The sequence below is a fragment of the Schistocerca nitens genome, chromosome 11, assembly GCF_023898315.1.
Source record: "Schistocerca nitens isolate TAMUIC-IGC-003100 chromosome 11, iqSchNite1.1, whole genome shotgun sequence".
NCBI classification, from domain to species: domain Eukaryota; kingdom Metazoa; phylum Arthropoda; class Insecta; order Orthoptera; family Acrididae; genus Schistocerca; species Schistocerca nitens.
This window is the reverse complement of record NC_064624.1, coordinates 202747323-202764686: the sequence shown is the minus strand read 5'-3', so window position 1 is coordinate 202764686 and position 17364 is coordinate 202747323. Positions and strand designations below refer to the sequence as shown.

Below are 17364 nucleotides of genomic sequence, written 5' to 3'. Positions count from 1 at the left end.
CTCGAACCCGGGATCTCCTGCATTGCATGGCAGACGCTCTATCCATCTGAGCCACCGAGGGCACAGAGGATAGCGCGCCTGCAGGGACTTATCCCTGGCACGCTCCCCGTGAGAGCCACATTCCTAACATGTCCACACCGCTGCATTTGTAGTGCGAACGCACACGCTATGCCCGAACTCGTACGGGCTTTGGTAGATTAATCTGCCACGAGAAATGAGTATGATGAGCAAACATCTATTAGGCGCACTACGAATGTAGTGGTGTGGACGTGTTGGGAATGTAGGTCTCACGGGGAGAGTGCAAGGGATAAGTCCCTGCAGACGCACTGTCCTCTGTGCCCTCGGTGGCTCAGATGGATAGAGCATCTGCCATCTAAGCAGGAGATCCCGGGTTCGAGTGCCAGTCGTGGCCCACATTTTCAACATTTCCTCAATGAAATACATCAATGCCTGTTTGCAGCTAGGGTGTCCATTTAATTATCATTTCATTTCTAGCAAAGCTGCACGGTCATAAACGGTAACTGTTCTTTCGGGAACAGATTCTACCGTCATATATAGTTAAAAGTATTTTTTATTATTATGTTTGGGGGAACCAAGTTTTAATAGATGATTTGTGACTTAGTATTATCTGGTGTCAAAAATATGATTTTATTGTTTTTCTTTTTTTGTGTCGTGAAAAGTTGCTTTCTGTGACATTTAAAAGGCAAAAGATGGAGTCGTAAACATAATTGAAAAACTACTTTGAAACAAATACAAAACAGTAACCAAAATGGATTCAGTCTGTTTGAAAGCTCGTATCTGTGCCCATCTGTAAAATCAAAATCTGCTGTCAGATAAGACTGAGTGCCCAGCTGTTCTGCCCCGTGCGTTGTAACGTGTTAGGATCCTTCCTGGTGTGCTTCCCACAAGGTACCGTAGTCAAGATGTTGGTGCTCAAGCTTAGCCCACCCACTCTTTGAAAATCACCCTCCTGAGGTTATCTGATGGGTGAGAAGGGTTCATGCAACTATGCATTGCAATGTTGAATTGATCACAAGCCCAGTTAATTTGGTTCATGTCAGCAGATACTGCAGGCCATTCCATTCAGTTCATTTTTACCTCCTGGAACACGGTTGAGAGGTGACTTGTTGACATCTGTTGAAGATAACATCCCACAACATGATTTACTCAAACCCCTGCTGAACCCGTGGGACTGGATGTTAGAGAATGCTTCGGTATCTATCTGCTCGTACATTCTTATACATTGATCATCAGGGGTCACACACTGCACTCATCCGGTGGTGCAGCAGGGAGAGTGAGGTGACTCATTCCCTTGACAGTTATTGATGAACTAGCTGTAGCTATAGCCGACACACGCCTCAGATTCTGAGTCAGTGCTTGAGCTGTGTTATGGGAATTCTCTCTGCCCTGGTCCACAGCTCAAAAGTCTTTGTGGTGCATTTCACACTGGCCTCCACAAGATTCAGAACGTGCTCCAAAAGAAGCACCAGGATAGGCTACAATTCCACGACTTTGCCCTTCGTTTTTTCGTGTGCACGGAAATGGATGAAATGTGGCCAGGGAATATTCTTTGGATAGATGAGCACATTTTGCTCTGCATGGTGCTGTGAAGGCACAGATCTGTCACATGTGCGGTTCTGCTCCACCGTATGTTGTGCAGGGACATCCGCTGCATTCCGCTTGTGTGACTGTGTGGCTCGGTTTCAGAAGCTCCTTCATTCTCAATCTGCTTTTCTTCAAGGAGAAGACACCTTGCTGGCTTATATGACGTGCAGTGACATCTGCACGTTATAAGAACCTCGTTGTGCAACGTGTGATTCCAGCTTTGCAAGAACACAACTGTGTCCACACCACTATTTTCATGCAAGATGGAGTGACACCAGGTGTCACTTGCCAGGTGTAAGATTTGCTTTGGGAAACCTTCAGTAACAACCAAATCATTACTAGGCAATTTCGAGATGTGTGGTGTTCTCCTGATCTAACTCTGGTTGTGGAGATATTTGAAATATTGTGTCTATCAGGGCTGTATCCATCTTCTTTAGAATTCAAAAACACTACATACATAGTGTTAGACGTTTTTAGTTGTTTTGTCAAAAATGTAAGCAATTAGTTGTTATCTTGTTCCTTCAGCAACTATTAACAACTTCTATAAAGACAAGCCCGATACAAATGATAATGAAAAATTAAACAGTGCAAATGGTATATGAACTGACAGTAAAAAAAAAAAATTATAACACGGAAGTTTCTCTAGATGTTCCAAGTACCAGTAGTTGCAGATATACTTATCGTGTCAATTGTAGTAAGAAGGAAAGTTAAAAAGATCACAATAAAAAAGTAAGTACTGTAAAAGTAGGCCTAAGTATTGTAGCAAAATCAGATAATAATATTGTGAAACACCAAAGTTTAGCATAAATCAGGCTTTTAATTATTACAATTTGTCGGAGGGGGGGGGGCCTCAGACACCCAGCACCCCCCCCCCCCCCCTCCCCCAAAATCAGCACCCTGCCTCTTCTCAAGCTTGGCATTTGTGCTTACACCATGAATCTATGAATCTGATCCAGGAGGACAAAGTTGATGTATTGGCTTGTCATCTGTTGACTGTTAGTGGAAGAAGGTGGTAGCCCATACCCCCTACTTCATTCTAAGCAAATCATGAGTGTTATTTCTAATGGACATTCCACAGTATTGTTGTTTGTCAATAATTTTGTTTGTTAGCCTCCCCTTTACAGTTTTACCATCGGTAAGTTTCTACATGAAACCCTGTTTATACTATGAAAAACCTTGATACTGTTTTCAGAGTTGCTACCAATTGAAACAGCATAATTTCACCTTTGTAATAGTGGAATCCACAGCCTTCTATATAAAGGGCTGCCAGTTTTATTTGACCTTTAAGTAATGCATATAAAATGTTTTTAACATCTTAAACAGGCAGAGTGTGGGGTGACAACTAACTAATTTTCTGTGATAAATGATTTATATACCATGCTAGTCAGAAAACTGCAAATTTTACAATGGCATAAAAATTTAACACTTTTATTTTTTCTGTTCTAAGTCATCAGTTACCTGAATGAGCCAGTTACTGGAGCTCAGACCCATATCTAAATGTAAATGCAATATCCAATATTATGCCACTTACTCTTGAATTATTATAAAAAATCCGTGTTCATTTTTCTTTATTTTTATTCCAAGGAAATTGTCAGGGGTCCCCATTGTTATATTAGATTCACATTGTGAAGTGTCAAGAAAAACTGGAATTTCTTTTTGTCATTGCCAACAATTAGACCATCAACATAAGTTGCTGCATAAAATCTATTTTCATTGTATTTACAACAACACAAAAAAGGATCTGCAGCAATATTTTGAAATTCTGCTTTTTTCATGACTCCCATAAAATATTTTATCCAGCAGTGTTGTTCTCGTTTCAATCCACAGAGACTCTGTTTCAGGAGACACACTCGATGTGTATTACCTTCGAAGCCTTCCGGTTCTTCCATATACACTTCATGTTGGAGTATTCCATTCGAAAAGGCCGTCTTCACATCATATCGTTTCAACACCATCTTCTTTGAAGCAGCTACCACCAAGAAAGCTTGAATGGTGTCATAATGTGCAGCAAGACTGTGTAACCTCCCCCTCACTTATCGATAGATGGAAATAGGAGGATATGCATTTCCGGCGTTACAACTGTATGCATCTTCTCAGTCAATTCCTTCTTGCTGAATATGCCCTTTAGCAGCTAATAAGGCTTTGAAGTGAGTGCTTCCATCAGCTGCAAATTTTCGACGTAGGACCCAGCAATTTTGTGATACTTGGGCATTCGTGGGACATTCAACTGATACCAATGTTCTGTTTTTCTTTAGGTCTTCTATTTTTTCAGGAAAGCTTGCATCCATCTTTCCTTTTCATTTGACTGCAATACACCACGAAAACAGTTTGGATCTTTACGTTCACCAGCACTAACTTTTGTTATCATCAATAACTCGCCACTTTCTATCCGGGCTGGTTTTCTTCGTTGTCTTCTGTTCTCCAATTTATCTTCATCAGAATACCCAGAGTCATCACCATTCAGGAATTCCATTGAATCTATGTTATTTTCATCTGATGCTTTACTTCCTTCAGATTGAAATGCATTAAATTTGTCTTCACTTTGACTTCGACTAGAATCAGACTGGAAGAAATGAAAAAAAATTAATATGATCTCTACGGAAACTACGAACTATTTCTGGCTTGAATTTTATATCGTGACTCGAGACCCCTTTTGTTTTGGAAGGAACCTGACACTTTGTCAGTGACATACCCAGCAAGCTGTCCAAAATTTCCTTTTCATGAAACTGTGAATGAACATGTTTGTTTATATGACCATAGCAACTTGTACCAAAAATTGTGAGGTGGTAAAGTTTTCGTACTGGTTGATTATACCACAGCTCATATGGAAATTTGTATGGATCCTAAGACCTTCCAGTCTGATTTAAACTATGGACTTCTGTATTGCAAGCTTCTGTCCATAATCTTCTTGTTAGTTTTCTTGCATTCAGCATCAAATGTGCAGCTTCAACAGTTGCTTTATTTTTACATTTGGCCACAACATTTTATTCAAGAGTATGGTATGGAGGAATCAGTAATTCTGTTCCCTTATCTATGAGAAATTGCTTAACTCTTTTGTTAAATTGTTTAATTCCATCACATCTAAACTGTTTAACAGCATGTCTTTCGGTTTGAGCTTCATTTAAAACGAACATAATATTGAGCCCCTCCAAATGACTGTGTACTCATTGGCCTGTTGATATCTGTGGCAATTAATTCTCCAGTAACTGTCGAGCAGTTCACTCATTTTGTGAATTGTAGTCTGTGAATCTTTCCTAATGCACAATAATCACAAAATTAATCCTTACTACTTTCTATATTGGTGTTCAGTTCCTTCAAGATGTTCTTGACATGCTGTTTATTTTGATGACCGAGTCTTTCACGATACATTTGTAATGTTTCAGAAGATGTCACGAAGTTCACTTGATTTCTGTCTTCTGATCTAACAACATGCATATCCAACACGTACAGCTCATTTCCCGCACAGCCCGTCATGACGGTATCACCGCTGGCTTTTTCCTGAACCGTAACACTTTTACAGTCAAAAGTTATATTGTAGCCATTACATGTGGTGTGGCTGTTCTGGTGGAGAACAAATGAGCATTTACATCAGACACATCCAAAACATTTTCCATTCTAGCATTGTACGATTCATTGTTTCGTCTTATTTCGATATAGACTGTTCCTTGACCAAATTCACGCATACTGTTTATTCATATAATAGAGGGAAACATTCCATGTGGGAAAAATATATCTAAAAACAAAGATGATGAGACTTACCAAACAAAGGCGCTGGCAGGTCGCTTTGCCTTTACAAATGTCTGCTTGTGTGTGTGTGTGTGTGTGTGTGTGTGTGTGTGTGTGTGTGTGTGTGCGCGCGCGCGAACGAGAGTGTATACCTGTCCTTATTTCCCCCTAAGGTAAGTCTTTCCGCTCCCGGGATTGTAATGACTCCTTCCTTACCCTCTCCCTTAAAACCCACATCCTTTCGTCTTTCCCTCTCCTTCCCTCTTTCCTGATGAAGCAACCGTTTGTTGCGAAAGCTTGAATTTTGTGTGTATGTTTGTGTTTGTTTGTGTGTCTATCGACCTGCCAGCGCTTTTGTTTGGTAAGTCTCATCATCTTTGTTTTTAGATATACTGTTTATTCAGAGTGATATGCTTCATAGCACCAATATCGTAATATGATTTATTTATGTCAATATAATTTCTACACTACTGGCCATTAAAATTGCTACACCAAGAAGAAATGCAGATGATAAATTGGTACTTATTGGACAAATATATTATACTAGAACTGACATGTCATTAAATTTTCACGCAATTTAGGTGCATAGATGACAAATACATGCTTCCAATGTGCGATCACCGCGACGTCGCCAAACGCGGATGCGACCATCACAATGCTGTAAACAGAACCTGGATTCATCCGAAAAAATGACATTTTGCCATTTGTCCACCCAGGTTTGTCATTGAGTACACCATCGCAGGCGCTCCTGTCTGTGATGCAGCGTCAAGGGTAACCGCAGCCACGGTCTCAGAGCTGATAGTCCATGCTGCTGCAAATGTCGTCGAACTGTTCGTGCAGATGGTTGTTGCCTTGCAAACGTCCCCATCTGTTGACTCAGAGATCGAGATGTGGCTGCACGATCCGTTACAGCCGTGCGGATAAGATGCCTGTCATCTCGACTGCTAGTGATACGAGGCCGTTGGGATCCAGCACGGCGTTCCGTATTACCCTCCTGAACCCACCGATTCCATATTCTGCTAACAGTCATCGGATCTCGACCGACGAGAGCAGCAATGTCGCGATACGATAAACCGCAATCGCAATAGGCTACAGTTCGATCTTTATCAAAGTTGGAAAAGTGATGGTATGCATTTCTCCTCCTTACATGAGGCATCACAACAACGTTTCACCAGGCAACCCCGGTCAACTGCTGTTTGTGTATGAGAAATCGGTTAGAAACTTTCCTCGTGTCAGCACGTTGTAGGTGTCGCCACCGGTGCCAACCTTGTGTGAATGCTCTGAAAAGTTAATCATTTGCATATCACATCATCTTCTTCCTGTCGGTTAAATTTCGTGTATGTAACACGTCATCTTCGTGGTGTAGCAATTTTAATGGCCAGTAGTGTAGTAGACGAACTGATGGCGCATGAAGTAAATACAGCATTTCCACTGTCCTTCTCTTCTTGTTGCAGCTCACTATTGCAGTACAAAACAGTGAGTGAGTAATCCGCTGCCCAATGACCTAGTTGTTTACATTTATTGCGTGGAGGTTTTTATTTTGCTCACTCTTTTGACATCTTTTGCTGTGCGCTAGAAACAACAAATGTAGTTATGTCTGTTGTGATTTACTCACACTGTTCAATGGCACAAATTTTTAATAAGTAAGTTTAGACCCTGATTTGTGGCTGGTATTGTGTCCCAGAGATCTTTAAAACTATCATATTCTTAAAATGATTATATTCCTTCCTCAGTGTACATACAATTTGACCTTTTAATATTCTTTCAGACAATGTATTCTCTTTGTGTTTTGTTAATTCCTCATTTAGATCTACAAGTAATTTTTACCGCTTAGCTACATGTTTGCTAATATCTTTTGTTTCATCCCATTTGACCCGAAAAAAAGGTTTCAATTTACATGTCCAAGCACTGCATGCTGCTACATTCACATTGCGCGAGTGGTTTGTCCACATTTCTTTAGCATTTTTGTACATCAACATAAGTTCATCAACTGATTTGCTTTGCACACTTGCTCTCAGGCTTACTGCTTTTAAATTATTTTTCTGCCATTCTGTGTATGCTGCCATTTGTTTGGTAGTATATTTCCGTCGCGACACCAGAGGTTCGTGTGTAGCAATAATCATTTCTATGAGTTTATATGAAGGGAGCACCATAGAGAGACGCCATTTCCATTTTGCCCAGTTACTAGGCCCTGCCCTTCAACATTGTCAGTATTAACATTACAGTCTGCATTTATAGCCATATTCTTACCGTACAGCTCATTTCAACAAAAAATTATTCTATGTGCACTCACAGGATTGACTAAAAAAAAACTATATTTTGTTCATTTAGACATGGGCTGGTCCTATAACCTATTATAAATTATTAAGTCTGAACAACACTGTTTCATTTATGAATGGTGTAATTTTGCAGGATACAGCTTTATTTCATAACTAAAATGAACTTCAAAGAGATTATATAAGAAGTAAGATATTTCAAAAAATACCCTGGAATAACACTGTACAGTGAACACTAAAACTTTTTTCCTTTTGTCACAACACATTTCTGTCGCAGAATGTAAATTCCCTTTTTTTCAGTTGGAATAGCGTAATTAAGCCGACTTGCTCCCTCAGTTTGATACTTTTTTATCCCTGTCATCCCTCACTCAATGTTTCATTGCATTTCTCCTTTTTTATTATGTCTCTGTGTATAATTTTTTTTTTCACCTCTTGAGTAGGGCAACTAAGAACCACATGCCAGTTTCAATTCCTTCTTTTTGTTTCTTCCAATATTCATTTGTCTGTTCATTATGATCTGTCTTCCTTTGTTATGACTGCTTTAAACCAGTGTTTTCTCACTCTCCTACCTCGGAACCTGTCCGTATTCAATGCCTTTCCCCTAAACACTTTTCAATTGTTTCTTCACATTTTGCATTGTTTTCTACATCCTTTTTACTTCACTGACCCAACACATTGTTGACTTTTTATCACAGAAACATTTTAATGTCTTTCTGTTTAATCTACTGTCTTGCATTCGATATAAATGTCCAAAAAATACCTATCTTTTCCTTTTTCCTAATTATTGACCCTTCTAGAATTTTTATTTTTTCAAAATTATAGTGTAGTGATAGACATTTGCTCGCTTATATAATTCACGCTTTGCTTGTGTATTGTGATGCCTTATTTTTGCATTTTTAGATGGATATTTTTTTTATTGTACAGCTCTTTAGGTATACCATATGCTCTTATGGGATTCTGGATATGGATCGTAATGTATGTAATAAACAGTTCCCAAGTTTTTTATATACACACATATTTTACCATAAAGACTGATACACATGATCACTGCATGAAGTACAAAGGCAGACTGAATTAAACATGGCAGCTCGTTGGAGCAGTTAGTGTTTCAAAGATTGTAATTTGTGTGGTCGATGTGACCTAACGATGCCCCCCCCCCCCCCCCCCCCTGCAGTACAGAGTACGGCCTATGGCCTATGAGACCTGAGGGGGGGGGGGGGTCGTGAGGGTGTCAGCATTGACGTGAGTGGTGCAAGGCGGCAGGCGCACGTCCGGAAGCTCCGTCGGGTCGGCGTACGAAGATGCAAAGGGCGGCTGCCAGTCCAACGCGTAATCCGAAAACCAGCAGGGGGGGATGTTGCGTCGGCCAACTCGGGAGTAGCGATATGGGAGAGGAGGCAGCATTGAGCGTGCCTTCCCGAATGCGTACTGAGCCGGCCGAAAAAATGAAAGCTCGACACATGACAGGTCGCACTCTTGTGGGAGGGACAAGCTGTGCACAATCTCAGTTCCTCGGTGAGGGTCGGGTCTGTGCTGTCGGTCAGCAGTACAAGCACACAATTATCTAACGCCATAATCGTTATGTCATCGATGCGGTCAGGTGGTATGTTGCAGCGTAAATCGAAGGACGGGGCATCTGCGTCTGTAGTACCTGAAATGTCTTCAAAACCTGTGAATGGGGATGATAATGACACGCGTGAGGAACCCGGGAACTGCGGTGGTGGCTCGTTGGACGGAGAAAACCCAACCGTAGGTTGAACGGGCTCGTTAGTGGGTTCGTCAAAAGAACATGTGCTAGGGCAGTCCGACTGGGAAGGGAGAGGGGTGTCGGAGTCTACGAAGGCAGGCTCGAGCCTGTGTAGAGAAACAGTTTGCAGGCGATCTTTTATCGTAATGTCGAACGTCGTCTCGCCCCTCCGGAGTACTTCGAAGGGGCCGAGGTAAGTGGGTTGTGAGAGTTGTCTGACAGAGTCGTCCGTGAGCATGACGTGTGAGCAAGTGCTGAGTGCGGTCGGCACGTAAGTGTCAGATGGGGAATGGCTGACAGGTGGGTGTAGCCAGATGTTTCTAAAGTGTGCACGCATCCTTCCAAATAAGGTCTGGGAAGGAGGGGAAATCCCTGGGATCTTTTAGGATAATTAGTTCCCCAGGTAAAAGCGGATTTCGCCGAAAACTAATTCGCAAATTGTCCCGTGTAAATCTGGTTTAAATGTAGAATGTAGGTCCAGCAACACCCAAGGAAGTGCCTCGGACCAGAGACAATTGTGGCACCTTGACTGCAGTTTTAAGGGTGTGGTGCCATCGTTCCACCAATCCGTTGCTTTGCAGGTGGTAGGCTGTCGTATGGATCTTTTTAATACCGCAAAGATTACAGATAACTGTAAAAAGTGCAGATTCGAACTGTCAACCCTGGTCAGTTGTGGTGGTGGACAGGCAGCCGAACCTAGTGATCCGAGAAGAAATGAATCCTTTGGCCACAGTGTCTGCTGTGATGATGGGTAAGGGGACGGCTTCGACCCAGTGAGACATCTGGTCCGTAGTGGACAGGATATACCTGTGGCCCTCCGACGGAGGCAGGGGACCGATAAGGTCAATATGTACACGACAGAAACGTCCCTTAGGGATGTCAAACTTGCCGAGTGGTGGAGAGGTGAGACGTCCTATTTTGTTTCGTTGACTGGAAATGCAATGCGTGCCCATGTTTGACAGACCCGTTTCACATATTTCCGCACAAAACCCTCGGCGAAGAGGCGAGTGGTGGCTCGGACGCCGGGGAGGGAGAGATTATGTGAGGCGTCAAAAACCTGTCAACGCAGTGTGGGCAGCAGCTAAGGCCACAGAATTCCCACAGAAAAGTCACACCACACTTCGTCCGAAATGCCAGGGACTTGGTAAACACGAGCGAAGACTGCGGGTCTGTGAGCAAACCCCGAGTGTCCTCGTCCAAAGCCCGTAGAGCGGTGAGGTCGGATAAATCGACGATACTCGAAACGGCATTGATCCGCGAGAGGAAATCGGTGGGGATGTTCTCCGTGCCTTTGATGTAGTGTACACCTGTAGTAAATTGAGAGACCAGGTCCAAGTGGCGGAAGCATTGGAGGGGGGGGGGGGGGGGGATCCTCTGGCGGGTTGCAGAAAGCATGTGCCAGAAGTTTGTGATCAGTAAGAATGAAGAAAGGACGGCCCTCGATGTCAGTGCGGAAATGTTTGATGGCCTCGTACACCGCCAGAAGCTCTCCATCAAAAGCAGAATATTTGTTCTGTGCTGTAGACAGTTTTTTGGAGAAGAAATGAAGTGGTGAGACTGTGTCGCCTTTGCTCTGTCGTAATACTGCCCCGACCGCGACGTCGCCGGCGTCCGTAGTGATGAACAGACCGGCAGACGGATCAGGGTGGCGAGTATGACTGCGTGAGCTAAAGCTGTTTTAAGAGCCCTCAAAGCCTCTAGCACGGATTCAGTCCGACGGACTGGTTTAACGCCCGAAGTTTGTTTGCAGGAGAGCGAGTCCATCTGCGGGGCCTGCACAGTGGCGGCAGAAGGTAGATGACGGCGGTAGTAATTTATAGTACCTAGGAAACGTCTGAGTTCTTTGTACGTAGCTGGGGGTAGCAATGATTTGATAGCGTGCACGCGGGATTTGGGAGGCTGTATTCCGTCTGCAGAGACAGTGTAACCCAGAAATGTCACATAAGACTGATGCAATTGGAATTTTTCTTTGTTGACCTCGACACCGTCGGATGCCAAAATCTGGAGGACCTGGGATAAATGATCTTCGTGGTCTTCAGTCGATTTTCTGAAAATGAGTATGTAAATCAGGTATACGAAGCAGAACTCGAATCGTCATAAGATTGAGTCAGTGAAACGTTGCCACATTTGTGCCGCGTTCTTTAAACCGAATGGCACGAAGTTGTACCGGAACAAACTTAGCGTCGTGACGATCACAGTCTTTGGAATGTCTTCCGGCACTACGGGAATCTGGTGATAAGCACGTTTGCAGTCAATCACACCGAAGATTGTCGCGCCCGATAACATACGAGTGAAATCGTTTATGTTTGACACGGGGTAATTGTCCGTGACGGTGGGAGCATTTAAATGTCTGTAATTGCCACACATTCAAAAAGATCCGTCGTGTTTGGTGATGAGGTGAATTGGTGAAGACCAATTGCTGTCTGATGGCTGTAGGATGCCCGCCTCCAGAAGTTCGTTATTTTTCTGCCGGACCACGCGCAACGTAATGGGGTCGAGGTGACTAACCTTGTGTCTAATAGGAGGGCCGGCAGTGATAATTATCTTGTGTGTCGTTCCGTCAGTGACAGAAGAGACTGAGAACTGCACACGAGGCCGAGTAACGTTCTGACGTGGAGTTTTGGGACGAGTGCGGCGCGATGGGACTCAGTCGTTAGCGCGAGTGGGAAAAGGCAGCACGAAAGTCACACGCCTATAACGCGAGTGCAGTGTGAACTCGTTTGCAGAGGTCGGCTGCGCGTGCAGCGCGGAGCGGAGTAGGGCAAACAGTGACTGTTGATGTTAACATTGCCTCGGGCAACCGGCGTGGGCGAGAGAGAGGTACTAGCGTCGCACGAGGGACAGCGATGGCGGCCGAGTTGCTCGGCTGGCACGTGGGAGTGGGGAATGTTCGTCGACGAGCAGGGTAACTGCCTGCGTAGTGGGCGTGGTCGTGCTGCGTGAGCGACTGTTATTAGAGACACTGTTTGAAACACGAGGCACTGTGCGTAGTGGACTCTCGGGTGGTGCGGAGATCACTGAACGCGAGTCGTCACACGCAGTGCACGTTTTGGAACTAACCTGACGAGTGGTTGAACTGATGCTCGGCGATGAAGCTCGATCCGGTGAAGGAACTGCAGATTGCAGTTTCGACAGCGAGTTGCGAGCCGCAATGAGCTCATTGTAGGTGTGAGCAATGTGTCGTTTCAGCTCGTCATTCTCCCAGAGGAGATACACTGCCGAGTCGTATTCTGAAAGTAGGTTAGTGACGCACGTCACAACCTTGCCTGCGAGGGCGGAACACTTGCGAACTAAACTCCACGTTGCGGCGGAAATGGTATGAGGAGAATGGGTGCCGGAGCACAGTATCTGAGTGTTAGACGGGTGGTGTAACACTGAACACTGGACTACGTTTGGGGAGAGCTTGTAATGGGACAAAAAATCCGTACGGAGAAATGGTTTGTCGATGTTGGCAATGTAGGAGGTCCACGGGAAATGCAGAGAAGGGGTTAGGTGCACCATCACTTTCACGGAACTGACAGTTCGTAACATTGACAGCTCGTAGGAGAGACTTCGTCGGTGAAAAGTCGGTAGGAGCCAAAGATCGAGGTATGATAGACACGTCAGCACCAGTGTCAATTACGTAGACAAACTGCGATTAAATGTCTGTCACGTATAAATGACCTCTCGGCCGATGGGACGGAGTGCAATGTTAGGGGACACCTGTGAAGTTCCCCACAGGACTTAGTGTCACTTAGTTCCTGCGGTCGACGTTTGGGTGTTGGCAAGGTAAACTGCACTTCTCGGTCTCAGCCCCAAAAATCCTGCGGTACCAACAGTACGAATGAGCCGGATGTGGCGGTGGCAGCGACTTAGCGGGGCAGGCTTGTCCTCGTAGATCTGTTCTGGGATGTAAACCGGGATGTACGGAACGTGGGAGATTCTCGAGTGCTCGGAAAGAGGAGAGAGCGAACGAGTACTGTCCAGTGGCGTAGAAGGCACGGAAGCGGAACGGGTCCTGCCCCTGCCTGCAGACGACCAGTAAGCAGAAGCTGTAGTGTCACTCAGTGACGGTGGATGAGCTGCGTGTTTCTGGCGCAGGAGTGCATACAGCTGATCTGCGATGCATAGGTCAGAATCGGTAGACTCGAAAGAGTGCGGCAGTAGGTGTATCTGTATGTCGGTAGGTAACTTGGCAGACCGTACCGCCCACAGGGTGACGTCTGGCATCGCGTGTTCACTCACGAGTAACCTGAGTCGGCACCAAAGTTGTGACGGAGTGCAGTCCCCCAGGTGCTCCTCGTACAGAATCTTGATTATCAATTCCTGTGGCGAGCAGGCAAGTCCATCCGATACTGTTTTCTTGGCGAACTCGTACTTCGGTGGCAGTGGAGGTGAAAGTAGGAGATCGCAAATTAAATCCTAGTGGTCGTGAAGGTGTGTGACCAAACATAGGCACTTGGAGTTGTCATCAGTCACTCGATGCAGCTCGAAGAGGTGCTCCACCAGTGCGAACCGTGAAACTGGATCGTCCTCGTATAGGGGAGGTAGCTCGGGTAGGCGGCCCGGAGGTGGAGTCGGAGGTGGCTTCGGCGCGTCTCGGAAGGCCTGCGGTCCGGCTGCACGAGAGTTCGTGCCGGGATCCGGCATCACCGAAGCGGGAATGTTACTAGCACATACGTTCGGAACAACGGCTGCTTGTAATGTCTCTGAAGACGCCCGAAAACGTGACGTGGCAGGCACGGCCGGTACCGTGGAAGTGAACGGGCGAGCTGCGCGTAATGAAGGCCCGTAAACTGGACCGCAAATTGCAGGAATAGCACTGACATTGTCCAACTCAGAAATGTCGCGGAAGGCCGGTGCAGCAGACACAGACGGTACTGCAGAAGGAGCGAGTGGTTGTATGGTTGGAATCGAGGCCCCCCCCCCTGGGCGTGGTGTAAGGGGGGGGGGCGGGGGGGGGGGCCTGGAGCTTAAAGTGGCAACAACGAGAGTTTTCCACACACACTGGCCACGACGCACCCTTCGTGGTAGGACTATAAAACACTGGTGAAATCTGTTGGCGGTCGCACTGTTGTAGTACAACATTACTGGGTGAAGAGGCTATGTTGTGCACACGTACCCACGTGGTCGCGAAACTGGGCCGCCGATCCAGTGGTTTTTTCTGGCGAACTGGATGCATAAAAATGTCTGTTACTGATTTGTAAGGAAGGCGAGGCTGGCGTAGCTCGGTATCAGTTGACTGCGTGTGCATTTTGCACAAATAGCGGCGTTGCACACGGCACTCCCGTTACTGATGTCGTGGCGCATAGAGGATCAAAGCGCGTGTGCGAATTTCGGTCCCTTTGAACTTCGTACGAGCGATCGATCGTCACACTGTTTGGTAGATCGCCCACTTCACTTGTTTCTGTGCGTAATCCGGCAAAACAAAACCCGAATCCATTGTTTGAGGTAACTGTGTAACACTCAGTCGTTGTGCAGTTGCTAAAGTAGAGGTTATCCTTGTCGAAGATCGTTGTCCATTAGCTGCGAAATAACTGACGGCGGAGGGTTGTGTTGGCCTGGTTGTAATCTTCGTAAAGAATGTTCGGTGATGTAGCGATGGCATTGTACGTGAAACCTGTTGATTCTATACAACTGGCACAGAAGTCGCAGCAGCCGTGGAACTTTTTGTCTGCAGTCACCAATATGCGATTCTGGATACGGAACGTAATATACGTAATAAACAGTTCCCATGTTTTCTATATACACATATATTTCACCATAAAGACTGATACACAGGAACACTTCATGAAGTACAAAGGCGGACTGAATTAAACATGGCGGCTCGTCAGAGCAGTTAATGTTACAAAGATTGTAATTTGTTTGGTCGATGTGACCTATCATCGCCACACTCTTCCCATTTTATGTATTCCTCTACAGCAGTTTTTCCCAAATCATTTTCTTTTATTATCCCCACAAGATACTCAATTTTTTTAACTTCCTGTATATAGTTAGTATCTGTTTTCAGAAAATGTGGCGCATTTTTAATGTTTGTTAACACTTTGGAGATGGTGTCAGTGAGTTGCTGGTGAAGCATAACATGGCAACACTGCTACAGCCACCGTACAGTCATGACCTCACTCCAGCTGATTTTATTTTGTTTCCCCAAGGTCAAGAATGTACTCAATAGATGCCAATTTGACAGCATTAAGGCTGTCCACGCAGCTGCAACAACAGCTTTAGACTCATTTCAGATGAGAACAATGTATAGCCATCTTACTACCTGTCCCTTGACTGGTGCTGCCTTCTGTTGTCAGTTTCTAGAATTATATCGAAAGAATCATTAATGAATGTAACAGCTGCTGCAAATGGCTGAGCAAAAATGATTGTATGGATGTAATTTCATGTGTGTGCTCATTAAATGTCATAGTTTGCAGTAATTCTGTTACAAATATGTTACGTTTGTTGAGCAAGCAAGAAATTTTGGAAACTGCTTCATAACTTATGTTGCACTTTTTTCTAGGAAGGGTAATTGTACTCTCTTTCACCATTATTTCAAATTTGTAATCTATCAAAGAACTAAAGTAAATACAAAAATAAATCTTGAGCTTGGTCCTTTTTTATTGTTTATTACACGTGAAGATACATCAATTACATATGTGCCAATAACTCTTTAAAAATAGCATAAATGACCAGTTTCCTATGCCTGGTATTCTTCTCAGTGGTCAGTCTTCAAAGTGTTAAAAATTTACTTTTTTCTGCAGAAATTGTGAAGCCAGTCCTAGTGCTATTTCTTGTAAAAGATTAATTTGTAGTAGAACAGATATCACATTTTCAGAAAGTATAGCAAAATTATCTACAAATGTGAGATAGTTTATTCCAAAATTTTTGTTTTCAGTTCGCAGTCTTATTGGTGAAATGTTATATTAGTTTAGCTTTTGTGGCAAATTCTCATTGTTTTTCTAGAACACAGGTAAAAATAATTGTGGGTAGGCCACACATAGTTGTACACCTGTGTTTATTTCTTCCACAAATTTAGCTTTAGATACTGTATCTCTGAAGTGTTTCAGAAATTAGATTTGCTGATTTAGATTTTATACCAGATTCTCACAATATTTTATCCATTATTTGTCTGTCAACAGAATCAAAGACCTTAATATTTTATCCATAATTGTGTGTCAACAGAACCAAAGGGCTTTTTGAAATGAAAAAACATTACTACAGTATCTTCGGGATTCAGTAAACTGTGTTGAATAATTGATTTCAGATTAAACATTTGTTCAGAATATGGTCTACCCTTCCTAAAACCACTTTGATATTCACTGAAATGACTGTCCAGTGTTGTTTCTACTCTGTTCAATAGAACCTTGTAAAATATTTTATATGCATCTGGTAGCAAAGCAGTTCATATGTAGTTGTTAATGTGTCATTCATTGCCTTTCTAATGTAGCGGTTAATAGCCTGCTTCACAGCGTTATTGTTCAGTTTTTCAAGGTTTTTATTACTTCATCAGTTTCTTTGAAAGTCTGAGATAAATCTTCTTATGGATTTTTATGAGTGTTTGAAAATTCCAGCTTATGGATTGGTGAAGGACTATAAATAAGCTGATCAAAATATTTTGCAGGTATTTCACTATGTTCAGTGTTGTTTAACCCAAAGCTGCCATTTTCATTTATAAAACAGACGCTTGGGGTTTGTTATCCCTTCATTCTGCCCTTAACTGTGTGATAAAAATTACAGGTATTGTTTTTGAAATGTTTTCCTCAATTTCCATGAGCATTCTCTTTTTAGAATCTCTCTCTCTCTCTCTCTCTCTCTCTTTTAAAAACCTCACTTAGTTCTAATTAGCATTGCTGTTTTCTTCCTTTGATGTTTAAATTGACCACAGTATTCGATTTTCTTTAAGTATTTCCACTTTTTTCCCATTTTGGCCTTCTCTGTTAAAGCTTCATCATGTAGTTCATTCCATCATTTTTTTTTTTTTTTTTTTACTGATTCATATGTTTTCTGTGCAGCATTACTGTTTTCATTAGATAATACTTATCAGTT

The 17364-nt window shown here is 43.6% G+C and overlaps 1 protein-coding gene across 2 annotated transcripts in view; it reads left to right on the top strand.

The window, feature by feature from the left end:
• Positions 1-17364, top strand: part of LOC126212994 (probable ATP-dependent RNA helicase DDX60) — a 115116-nt gene that overhangs the window by 30287 nt on the left and 67465 nt on the right. The gene's annotated exons all lie outside the window — the stretch shown is intronic.